Genomic DNA, 13522 nt, shown 5'->3' on the forward strand with positions numbered 1-13522 from the left:
CATCAGCATTAGTTTCAAATCATTACTGTTTTCTGCTAAGAGTATGGTATTGTCTGCATATCTTAAATTATTGATATTTCTCCCTCCAATTTTCACACCTTCATCTTGGTCCAATCCTGCTTTCCATATGATATGTTCTGCATACAGATTAAACAAATAGGGTGATAAAATACACCCCTGTCTCACACCCTTCCGATTGGGAACCAGTCAGTTTCTCCATATTCTGTCCTTATAGTAGCCTCTTGTCCAGAGTATAGATTGCGCATCAAGACAGATGCTGTGGCACCCCTATTTCTTTTAAAGCATTCCATAGTTTTTCATGATCTACACAGTCAAAGGCTTTGCTGTAATCTATAAAGCACAGGGTGAATTTCTCCTGAAATTCCTTGGTCCGTTCCATTATCCAACGTATGTTTGCAATATGATCTCTGGTGCCTCTTCCTTTTCTAAATCTAGCTTGGACATCTGGCATTTTTCGCTCCATATATGGTAAAAGCCTTTGTCGTAGAATCTTGAGCATTACTTTACTTGCATGGAATATTAAGGCAATAGTTTGATAATTACTGCATTCCCAGGGATCCCCTTTCTTTGGAATTGGGATATATATTGGAACGCTTCCAGTCTGTGGGCCATTGTTTAGTTTTCCATATTTGTTGACAAATTTGTCAAAATTTGGACATTCAGTCTCAGTGGTTTGTAGCAACCCTATTGGTATGCCATCTGTTCCTGGTGACTTGTAACTTCCAAGTATTTTAAGAACAGCTTTTACCTCACATTCTAAAATTTCTGGTTCTTCATCATATGGTTCCTCCGTGAATGAATCTGTCATCCTGGCATCTCTTTTATAGAGTTCTTCAGTGTATTGCTTCCATCTTCCTTTTATTTCATCTCGGTCAGTCAGTGTGTTCCCGTTGATTATTCAACATCCCTACTCGTGGTTTAAATTTCCCTTTCATTTCTCTAATCTTTTGGAATAGGGCTCTTGTTCTACCCTTTTTGTTGTCCTTTTCTATTTCTATACAATAACTATTGTAATAGTTCTTTGTCCCTACGTACTAGTCACTGTATTGTTGCATTTAGGGTTCTGACTGTGTTTCTATTTCCTTTTGCTTTCCTTCTCTCTTTAGCCGTAAGAGTTTCTTCAGTCATCCATTGAGGTCTTTCTCTCTTTTTAACTAGAGGTATTGTCTTTTTGCATTCTTCCCTGATCATGTCTCTGACTTCACTCCATAGTTCTTCTGGCTCTCTGTCAACTATGTTTAAAGCCTCAAATCTGTTCCTTATTTGATCTTTATATTCTTCTGGGATGTTATTTAAATTGTATTTTGGCATTATGATTTTGTTCTTCTTTAGCTTCACTCTGATTTTCGATATGACCAGTTCATGATCTCCTCCTGGTCGTTTTTGCAGAAAGTATGGAACTTCTCCATCTTCTGTTAGCAATTACATAATCAATTTGATTCCATTGTTTATTAATAATCTGTATATAGCCATTGGCTGTTACAAAAGTACTACAAGCATGTATACATAAAAACAAAGAAAACTAACAACTCAAGATTAAAAATAAGCCAGGGAGTCCGTCGTGCAGCGGGGGGGGGGGCGGTACAGGAGCAGAATCCCTAGACTGCCCTTTGGGCCCAACCTCCAGTACATACACTCAGCCATCCTGGTCTTACAGAGAGGGGGTCTGGTGAGAATCAAGGAGCTTCAGTAAATAACCACCACTCCCCTGACTCCTGACCTTCGGCTGCTGTGCATACGAGAACCCAGCTGGGCACATGGCCGCGAAGATAGGAGCAGCAGCCTCATCCAGCCAAGTTTCCGTAATACATACCAGGTCTGCGCTCTCATCCAATATCATATCATGGATGAGAGATGTCAGGCTGAAGCTCAATCCTGATAAGACCGAGGTGCTACTTGTGGACGACAGGGGAAAGTTGGGTGTTGCTGACCTGAGTCTTAATGGGGTAAGATTACCCCTGAAGGATCAGGTCCGCAGCCTCGGGGTTGTTCTTGATTCCAAGCTGTCCATGGAGGCTCAGATTTCGGCAGTGAGCCGGGCAGCTTGGTATCAACTACACCTCATACGGAGGTTGCAACCCTACCTCCCTATTCATCAGCTCCCACTGGTGGTACATGCCCTGGTCACCTCTCGATTAGACTACTGCAATGCGCTCTACGTGGTGTTACCCTTGAAAATGGTCCGGAAACTACAACTGGTGCAGAATGCGGCGGCACGCCTACTTACAAACAGCCGCCGCCGTGATCACATCACGCCGGTGTTAATTCATCTACACGGGCTTCCAGTTGTTTTCCGGGCCCAATTCAAGGTGTTGGTCTTAACCTTTAAATCCCTATACGGTCTCGGCCCAGTTTACCTGAAGGAGCACCTCCAGTATCACCAACTAAGCCGCCCGACCAGATCAGCCACACAGGGCCTTCTCTCCGTCCCACCAACGAAAACAGCTAGATTGGTGGGGACCAGAGAGAGGGCATTTTCAGTGGCAGCCCCCACTCTCTGGAACTCCCTCCCATTCGATCTTTGCCATGCCCCTTCCCTAGATACATTTCGCCAAGCCTTGAAAACATGGCTCTTTGGACAGGCCTTTGGGATCCCCGGGGTGGGCTAATTTTTTTATATTGTTTTAAAACTGTCTATTGATGGCCCTAAACTGTTTTGTACTGCTGCTTTTAAAATGATTATTGTTGACTGCACTGTATTTTATTATGTATTTATATTGTATTGTTGAACTTTAATGTTGTACGTCGCCTAGAGTGGTTTCGGCCAGATAGGCGACACAAAAATTAAATTTATTATTATTATTATTTTGATCAACAGACCTGGCATTACACAACAGCAACCTAAGGTCAGAGTGTGGAGCTAGGCATCCCCCAGTTATCTGTCGGCTCTGGACAGGTCCGGAACGAGGGATAGATATTATGCATCTATCCCTAGTTCCTCTTACCCGACCTGACCTGTCCCTAGCTTTCCACCAGCTTCTGCTGCCCAGCCTCGATATATATTGGCCATCCACCCTTCCCCCATCACTCCCTTGCGATAAACACATGCCCCAATGTAGGCTTCCGCCATTCAGGCAGGTATTCAGGCAGGTATTCTCTTTAAAACAGTTCCTTCCTAAAAAAAGAGATAGAGATAATAAACCCGCAGCAACAGCAGCTGTAAGCTCTTCTTCTCTGAGCACTAATAATCTCCTTTTCTTGCAGACACTAGTTTTCCAGGTCATTTCAACCTGCTTGTTTATATACCCTCCAGAGGGATAGATGGCAAAAACAGTCACAGTCACAGTGAAACACAGCAGGTTGACTAGAAACCTGGGACTCAGTGCTGCAAGATGGTTGTTAGGTGAGCAAAAATCTCACAGAAAAGATGTCTAGCAGCAGCAGCAGCGGCAGATTCCTCTTCCCAAGGTGGTAGTGGTCTCATTTCACACCCGGCAGATAGTAAAAAAGAAGTGGTCAGTCCAGCAGGTTCCTCTTCTCACTGAGTCCGCCGGCATGGGACAGTAACAGCAACGGCGGCGGCGTCTCGTAGCCACCACGCCTATCTAGCCACCCAAAGTCGCGGCCGACAAGTTCCCCCGCAAGCCGCGAACGCACCCCCACACCGCACGGCAGCCCAACTGTGAAGCAAGTAGGACCCAGCTTCTTATTCTGCCCTCGGATGTGCGTCTTTTTCTTTCTCGTCGCCAGCTCCTTCTCCACCTCACCTCCCGCATCCAGGGACTTGCTTTTTCCGACAGTGGCATAAACAAAATTCCAATGGCAACCGGAGTATTAACGGCCCGTACTCTTCGTGTTCTCTTCCCCTCCCTGTTTTACCGTCTCAAGTCAGAGAGTGAAGACGGGTTTGGAGGGTTCTTAACGAAGGTAAGGAGGAGGTAAGGAGGAAGCGGCAGCAGCGGCATCAAGGCAGCGGCCATTAATTTCCAGAGTAGGAGGCGATCAATTGAATCGAATGCAGCCGCAAAATCGATGAACGCTAAATAAAGTGAATGTAGCGGTCCCTTTTTTACTTTCATAATAAAATGATGTAAAATAAACAATTGATCAATCGTGCTAGCCCCTTCCCTAAATCCTGCCTGGACGTCAGATATGATGGATTGTTCCCTGTCCCAATCTAGGAGTTTTTAAGAGATATCGCCCATAAAGCTTTGCCGCTACATCCAAAAGAGTAATAGGTCTATAGTTGGACGGTATAGCAGGGTCGCCTTTTTTAAATATAGGAATCACTATACTCGTTCTCCAACCATGGGGAATACATCCAGTTTCGTTGATTTTTGTAAATAAAGCTGCCAGGATAGGACGCCACCATAGAGAAAAAGCTTGGTATAAATCTGGTGGAATCATATCTTGGCCTGGGGCTTTCCCTGAACGTAATGACGTGATTAAATTGTCAATTTCGGCTCCAGTTACCGGGGGCCATAGTGGGCAATCTAAAGGGAGAGTAAGCGAACCCTGTCGCAGTGGGGATAAATCGCCGAAAGCGGTTTGAAAATGTAAAGTCCACGTTTCTGGAAGAATCGGGGGGATTGAGATAAATGGTTTATCAAATAAAGTACCATGGACCAAACTCCAGAACTCCCCCTGCTTGCCATGAAGGGCTGCCAGACCAAGGCGTTGCCAAAATGTGGTAGTATAAGATAATCTTTTATATTTCAATAGATTATTATATTCTTTTTTAAGTTTTAAAAGTTTGGCTATGGCCGTTTCCGAGTAATGGTATCTGGTAAAGCGTGTTTGGTAGCAAACTTGCTTCTTTTTGGCCAGGCAAAAGTTATCAAACCACGGCTTAATGCCAGGTCGTGCACTAGCTAAGTAAACATTAGATGTAGTGACTAGCGAATAAAGCTGATTAAGAATCTGTTCAAATATCTCCCTGATATCATTTGTCAGAAGGGAAGCTTTTTGGCGTAAATCCATCAACATAGGGGACGTTAAAATTGTTTTAACCTCTTCCAATAGTAAAGAAGACCACCTTCGACGTTTCGGCCCCTGGTATACATCTAAATCAGGTAAAGTCTGGGGTTGAATCGGGTGACTGATTGAAAAGGACAGTTTCAGAATCAAAGGGAGGTGATCACTATCAGATCTGTCCTCGATGGCAAAGTTCTTTACAAAATCTAGCATTTGTGGAGAAACCAAAATATAGTCCACCACACTAGCTCCTCTTTTAGTAATAAAGGTGAAAAACCCTTTAGACGAGTCAAATTTTGATCCATTAAGACATAAAAGATGTGCACTGAGCAAAATCTTATATAAGGCATGCCCATTTTTATTTATCACCTTATCACATGAGGTACGGGGAAGAAGTGACGGATCCCCTATAAATAAGTCTGAAGAATCAAGTGATCTCGGGAAACTAGAGCCCAACCTAGCATTAAAATCTCCACCTATAATTAAGCTATGCATGGGATATTTTTGTTGAATTAATTCAATAAATTCAAGGAAATCCTGCCACGATTGGGTCCGTAGCCTCGGACCATAAGGGGGAAAGTAGATGTTAATACATATGAAAGGATGCAAGGAGTGATGCAATGGGTCGGGTGGAGTTTTAGGTATTATAATTAAGGCTTGGCAAATGTCAGGGGTCGAGCACAATACCTCAGATACTGAAACATTAAGCTCAGTAGAAATTAAGAACGCTAATCCTCCACTATCACGGCCTTTCTGGGCCAAACGTTTGGCTGGCTTAGTCCAGCATTTAAATCCGTCTATGAACACATATTGATCTTCTGTTAACCATGTCTCTTGGAGGCATAGGATGTCAAAAAGTCAAAAAAAGGACAGTAGCTCAGGGTCTGTAGCTTTATTATTCCAGCCGGCTATGTTCCAAAATAGTAAGGTGGAGACTGACGGAGGAAAGGGAGCAAGGAGATCAGCTGGGCCTGGCTGTGCTTCAGTACCATCCTCATGGAACAAAAAATTTCAATGATTTGAATCGTCTAAAGGGTGAATTTGGTCTAATTCAGGTCTTATCACACTAACATTTGAGGTGGGCAAATTACCCCCCCGAATGGGGAGCCGGGGTGACTGAATGGGCTGAGAAATTGATTCTATCTCATTTGGGGCCAGATATCACCTTTCCGTCCAAGAAACAGAGGCTGCAGCTGGGACTCCTGATTGCGGTAAAGGAGAGACCATACAAGGATTTTCATTAGGTCGAGGGAGAGAAGGAAGGGAGAGCTTTTGCTGTTGATGCAAATCAGCCTTCAAACGGTTGAGTCTATTAATTATTTTTGTTTGCTTTTCTAAGGGTAGATCTGAAAAAACTTCTATTAGAAGGAGGTCTTCCGACTCATGCGATTCATTATTTATATCTTTAAGGGGACTGTGATGCTCTAAATCAGGCAATTGAATAGGGTCGGCTGGGTCAGAGGACAGATTAGTAAATTTGCTTATAGGTGTACTTAATAGAGGTGGTCTAATCACCAATGGTAGAGGAGGAGCTACATTCTTAAAACAATGAACTATGAATAAACCGTGATCAGCCAGATATGATTTTAAGGAATAAAACTTCTTCGATACCTCCTTACTTATGAAAGTTATTACTACTCTGGTCGTTCGTTGGTTGCTAAAAAGAAATAAGATTCTACTTATATCCAAAGAAGCAATTTGTATTGGTAAAAGTGAGGTTAAATACTCACAAAACTGGAATTTATCAGGATAATGACCACGTTTCCTCAAAAAGTTGGGGTAGTTGAGGAGAACCACTTAATTTTGTTCTATGACTAAATTCATGTGGCACTTCGACATATCAGTTTCTATTACCTTTTGAAATAAAGGTTTCTCAGTTGGCAAAGCTATAAACTTATTTCTTACTGGCAATCCAGCCTCGACATTTACATAAGGAGAATAAATTTGAGGATTTTGGGGAAGGGTAGAAGGGGCGCATTTTTTCAGGCAATCTGATCGTCTGGTAGCGTTAATTATAATGGGCTCCGAATAAGGTGGCTTGCTAGAAGACTGCGATGTTATAGAATCTAATGCTTTCAAAATTTCAAATAAAGGCATAAAATTAAATTTCTTATAGAGTGCTTAAAATTCTTCACATTCTTGGATTTCTTAGGTTTCCTCTCTTCTTTCTTGCGCTTCTGACATTTCTTTTGTTGGGCTAGTTGAATGACTGGATCAACGCACTTTAACCGATCCTCCTTTTTTAATTTATTTGTATCAGCCACTAGAAACAGTGGATTATTTGTCACAAGTTTTTTAGCTGTTAATGTCAAAGTCTTTAAGAGGGCGTTGCATTCCGCAAAAAAGGACTTCATTAAATTAAGTTCATCGAGGACCAATAATAATGGCCCCATGCTGCTAGCAGAAGGTAGAGACGGTGCAGGTTCCTCAGTCGTCGTACTCTTATTTGAAAAGGGAGGTATAATAGGAGAAGGAGGAGAAGGTTGAGGTTGTAAAGATTGCAGGCAACTGGCTGGATTCCCTCTAGTTAATGAGTCGGCGTCTGCCAACTCAACACTAAGAGGGGTAGAATAGGAGTCCTCTCTCCTGGGAATAAATTCATCAATGTGGTTTATTGACCAGTCCATAATTAAAGGTGTCATCACGGTGGCAGATTCCATCGATGGTCTTCTCTGATCCTGAGTATCGGAAGCAAGCTCATGCGAGAAAAATGAAGTAATTTTTGGCTGGAAGGCTCGTTGGGATGGAGATTGAGGCTGTAACTGTTGGCTGTCGGCCAGCTCTCTACATCTTTGCCTTGTCAATACCATTTTACTAAACCAGCTCACAAAAAGTAAACTTTAGTTAAAACTTTAATTTAATGCTATACTGCTGTTAGTTCATTTAGGCGTTCCAAAATCAACTGATACAAAGCTATTCCTTTCCCAAGATTTCGCAGGGCAGAAGGTAGTAACATGCACGAGCTATTATCTTGCAAAAAAGAGATTGTGACCGGGAACATCCGCAGAAAAGGAGGTAATATATCAAGCTTATCAGTCCAGCTGGGTTTAAATGAAGATTTACTGGTCTCAAGGGTTGAGTATTGCTTGAGGTTAAACCCGTTCAAAGGGAAAGAGTTACTTATCATGAAAGAGAAATAAAAATAGCTTCTTACAGGAGTTAGCTTGATAGAGCTGGGAGCGCGGCCGCCATCTTCCTTTTCCTGATTCCTATATTGACCATCTGGTGATGTCCACGTGTACAGTCGTCTTTTCGGTTGCTCAAAAAATGTTGACAAGAAACAAATTATTGGCTTCACAGAATTCAATAAGTCTTTCTCCTGCTTCATTTCTGTTGCCTTACCCTCATTTCCCCACAATTCCTAGTTCTTCTCTGTTCCCTGCTTTTGCATTCCAGTCCCCCATGATTATCAGCACATCTTGTTTTGGTGTGTGATCAATTTCCTTCTCTACTTCTGCATAAAATCTCTCCAATTCTTCTTCTTCTGAGTTTGCCATTGGAGCATAGACTTGGGTGATGGTTATGTTAATAGGTTTCCCATTTAATCTCATTGATATCACTCGCTCAAACCTTCCTTTGTAGTTTACACTACCTTAATTCTTTTTAAAAAATTACCTAATTTGTTTCTAAAAATATTTATATACCATCAATTCATACAAAATAACATTGTGGTATATGGAATAATAAACTCCACAAAAACAGAAAAACACCATCTTTAAAACGAGTGGCTAACTGGAAAATTTAAACAAGTTACAAAGTGCTATCTGCATAAAGAGGCACCTTATGATCAAAAGTAAGGCTGCCTATCAAATCTCTGCTGGAAGAATGTTCCACAGCATGGGACCAATGACACTAAAGGTCTGACTCCTACTGGAGGCCATTTGAGCTCCTGTAACACAGGGACAACTAACATCTCTTTAACTGATCTTTAGTGATTTAGCTGGGCTATAAGGACTCATAATGAGAAATGACTCACTAGGAAACATCAATAATGCTGGGAAAAACAGAAGAGTAGAAAAAGAGGAAGGCCAAACAAGAGATGGATTCCATAAAGGAAGCCACAGTGATCGACTTGAAGGCACGTAACAAGAAGTAAGGACTCAGGTGGTCCTTAAAAGTACCCTGGATCCAAGTTGTTTAGAAGCTTTGCATATTAACACAAGAACCTTGAACCTGGCCCAGTAGCATATAGGCAGCCAGCGCAGATGTTTTAGGAAAGGTGATGCAGTCAGCTGTCTATACCAGCTGGAGCTTCTGGATCAGGCCTACAGAGTGCATCTCAGTAATCATAAGAACATAAGAGCCTGCTGGATCAGGCCAGTGGCCCATCTAGTCCAGCATCCTGTTCTCACAGTGGCCAACCAGGTGCCTGGGGGAAGCCCGCAAGCAGGACCCCAGTGCAAGAACACTCTCCCCTCCTGAGGCTTCCGGCAACTGGTTTTCAGAAGCATGCTGCCTCTGACTAGGGTGGCAGACCACAGCCATCATGGCTAGTAGCCATTGATAGCCCTGTCCTCCATGAATTTGTCTAATCTTCTTTTAAAGCCATCCAAGCTGGTGGCCATTACTGCATCTTGTGGGAGCAAATTCCATAGTTTAACTATGCGCTGAGTAAAGAAGTACTTCCTTTTGTCTGTCCTGAATCTTCCAACATTCAGCTTCTTTGAATGTCCACGAGTTCTAGTATTATGAGAGAGCGAGAAGCAGTTTTCTCTATCCACTTTCTCAATGCCATGCATAATTTTATACACTTCTATCATGTCTCCTCTGACCCGCCTTTTCTCTAAACTAAAAAGCCCCAAATGCTGCAACCTTTCCTCATAAGGGAGTCGCTCCATCCCCTTGATCATTCTGGTTGCCCTCTTCTGAACCTTTTCCAACTCTAGAATATCCTTTTTGAGATGAGGCGACCAGAACTGTACACAGTATTCCAAATGCGGCCGCACCATAGATTTATACAACGGCATTATGATATCGGCTGTTTTATTTTCAATACCTTTCCTAATTATCGCTAGCATGGAATTCGCCTTTTTCACAGCTGCCGCACACTGGGTCGACATTTTCATCGTGCTGTCCACTACAACCCCGAGGTCTCTCTCCTGGTCGGTCACCGCCAGTTCAGACCCCATGAGCGTATATGTGAAATTAAGATTTTTTGCTCCAATATGCATAATTTTACACTTGTTTATATTGAATTGCATTTGCCATTTTTCCGCCCATTCACTCAGTTTGGAGAGGTCTTTTTGGAGCTCTTCGCAATCCCCTTTTGTTTTAACAACCCTGAACAATTTAGTGTCGTCAGCAAACTTGGCCACTTCACTGCTCACTCCTAATTCTAGGTCATTAATGAATAAGTTGAAAAGTACAGGTCCCAATACCGATCCTTGAGGGACTCCACTTTCTACAGCCCTCCATTGGGAGAACTGTCCGTTTATTCCTACTCTCTGCTTTCTGCTTCTTAACCAATTCCTTATCCACAAGAGGACCTCTCCTCTTATTCCATGACTGCTAAGCTTCCTCAGAAGCCTTTGGTGAGGTACCTTGTCAAACGCTTTTTGAAAGTCTAAGTACACTATGTCCACTGGATCACCTCTATCTATATGCTTGTTGACACTCTCAAAGAATTCGAATAGGTTACTGAGACAGGACTTTCCCTTGCAGAAGCCATGCTGGCTCTGCTTCAGCAAGGCTTGTTCTTCTATGTGCTTAGTTAATCTAGCTTTAATAATACTTTCTACCAGTTTTCCAGGGACAGAAGTTAAGCTAACTGGCCTGTAATTTCCGGGATCCCCTCTGGATCCCTTTTTGAAGATTGGCGTTACATTTGCCACTTTCCAGTCCTCAGGCACGGAGGAGGACCCAAGGGACAAGTTACATATTTTAGTTAGCAGATCAGCAATTTCACATTTGAGTTCTTTGAGAACTCTCGGGTGGATGCCATCCGGGCCCGGTGATTTGTCAGTTTTTATATTGTTCATTAAGCTTAGAACTTCCTTTCTCGTTACCACTATTTGTCTCAGTTCCTCAGAATCCCTTCCTGCAAATGTTAGTTCAGGTTCAGGGATCTGCCCTATATCTTCCACTGTGAAGACAGATGCAAAGAATTCATTTAGCTTCTCTGCAATCTCCTTATCGTTCTTTAGTACACCTTTGACTCCCTTATCATCCAAGGGTCCAATTGTCTCCTTAGATGGTCTCCTGCTTTGAATGTATTTATAGAATTTTTTGTTGTTGGTTTTTATGTTCTTAGCAATGTGCTCCTCAAATTCTTTTTTAGCATCCCTTATTGTCTTCTTGCATTTCTTTTGCCAGAGTTTGTGTTCTTTTTTATTTTCTTCATTTGGACAAGTCTTCCATTTTCTGAAGGAAGACTTTTTGCCTCTAAGAGCTTCCTTGACTTTGCTCGTTAACCATGCTGGCATCTTCTTGGCCCTGGCGGTACCTTTTCTGATCTGCAGTATGCACTCCAGTTGAGCTTCTAATATAGTGTTTTCAAACAACTTCCAAGCATTTTCGAGTGATGTGGCCCTCTGGACTTTGTTTTTCAGCTTTCTTTTTACCAATCCCCTCATTTTTGTGAAGTTTCCTCTTTTGAAGTCAAATGTGACCGTGTTGGATTTTCTTGGCAATTGGCCAGTTACATGTATGTTTAATTTAATAGCACTGTGGTCACTGCTCCCAATCGGTTCAACAACACTTACATCTCGCACCAGGTCCCGGTCCCCACTGAGGATTAAGTCCAGGGTTGCCGTCCCTCTGGTCAGTTCCATGACCAACTGATCTAGGGAATAGTCATTTAGACTATCTAGAAACTTTGCTTCTTTGTCATGACTGGAACACATATGCAGCCAGTCTATGTCCGGGTAGATTACCGGGTAATCCAGTGTTGAGGTTACCAAACACATGGATTATAGTAGCCAGTTTATTCAATGAACGTTCATAACAAACAAATAGTAGGGCAAATTACCTACTAGTCAGGCAGACAGGCAGGGGTCATATTGATTGCTGTGAATGAAGGAGATCCTCCAGAACAAGAAATACTTGGCTTGCTTTCTTTATAAAACAAGCATTGTATGGGTACCATGGTTGCATCATACTCCGTTTGTAACATGCATTACTCCCTCAGCTTCACCTCCTAAGTAGGGATGGGTGAGGATTTTGCTAAAATTCCTGATAGTTTGCACATTTTCTATCTTTATGGACCTATCCTGAATGCTGTGAGCTTCTGCAGCTTCCCAGCACCAAATTTTTGCATCTTTGCTTTGCTAACGTAAAACTGACTAGCCTGCTTTGTGAAATGGTAGAAGCCGAAGACAGTAGAAAACAAATGAACATAGAACCACCTGCCAGTTCTACGGAATGTTTTATTTTGCTAGCAGTGAAAAACAGCACAAAGAAAGACGGGGAAACGATCTCTGGAAAACTCAAGAAGACTGCTGAAGAGAAACAGGCAAAGGGACACTTTGTTGGATTCACTGTAGCATTTTTTTTTAACAAAGAATAGTTTTGCCGATTAAAATAAGGACTAACACAGATGCCAAGGATGGAGAGGGTTTAGAGAGCCACCTCAAAGGCGGAAAATGGACTGGCGTGCGAACTGGAAGGAGCTGCATATTCTTCTACTCCAGTGTATTTCCTGCCTTTGGACACTAGGTGGCACTAATGCCCACCTGATGGCCTGGCATCCAGGAAGGCTACCTTTCAGATGAGCCCAAAGGACCAGATGAGAACAACCAGCTTGGTGACCTGCCACCATCAAGGTCCCAGTGATGACCTTTCCAACTGCCAACACAGGAGTTTCTGCAGGACCATCTTGTTCTGGGGACTGGAGAAATAGCAGTTATGACTCCCAAGCAGTTGTAGGGTTCTTTTTAGAAAAACAATTGTTGCAATAACCTTAGACTGCTTTGCGAGGTCTGCTGAAAAGATGGTAAATATTTGTCCTCTTAAGAACAGATTTACCCAACTCAACCACCCACACAACCCCCAGGAAGAACTACTCCTGCATATGCAGAGCCATTTTTCATACACCACCCCTGTAATATATAATTAATTCACTCACCCGCAACTCCACTCTAACCATCCACACTCCCCTTTAATCCCACCCTATATTGGATTTTTGGGGGGACTGAAACTGCTTAAAAATATGCCATAGTAAATAGTGGCTTGGAGCTGTATACAAATGAATGAATGGAAGTGCCTGCAGTTCCTATCTAGTGATCAGCTGTGAAATGCAGGCTCAGTTCACTTCCTGGCAAAGTGGTGATTCGTGCAGTGAGCATGAATCTTTTGAAGTACAAATGATGAGCTAAAGGATAGCAGTTGTCTTATCAGTATGTTATGACTACAATGGTGACAGCATGAGAACGATGGGAACAGAAGAGTGAACATCGAGTGTTTCCTCTTGTGATGTGGCAACCTATTGGCCACTTACAGGCTTAGAAATGGCTTATTATTAAAGTCATTTCTCTGCCTGCTGTAAAAAGCAGCTCAGAGCACAGCATGGCACTTCAACAGCAGACATCACTAGCACGGATCAGGGAGGGCTGGTGAACTGACCCACAGGAGGCATCCCCCAGTAACTGCC

The sequence above is a fragment of the Rhineura floridana genome, chromosome 5 (genome assembly GCF_030035675.1).
Source record: "Rhineura floridana isolate rRhiFlo1 chromosome 5, rRhiFlo1.hap2, whole genome shotgun sequence".
Classification (NCBI taxonomy): domain Eukaryota; kingdom Metazoa; phylum Chordata; class Lepidosauria; order Squamata; family Rhineuridae; genus Rhineura; species Rhineura floridana.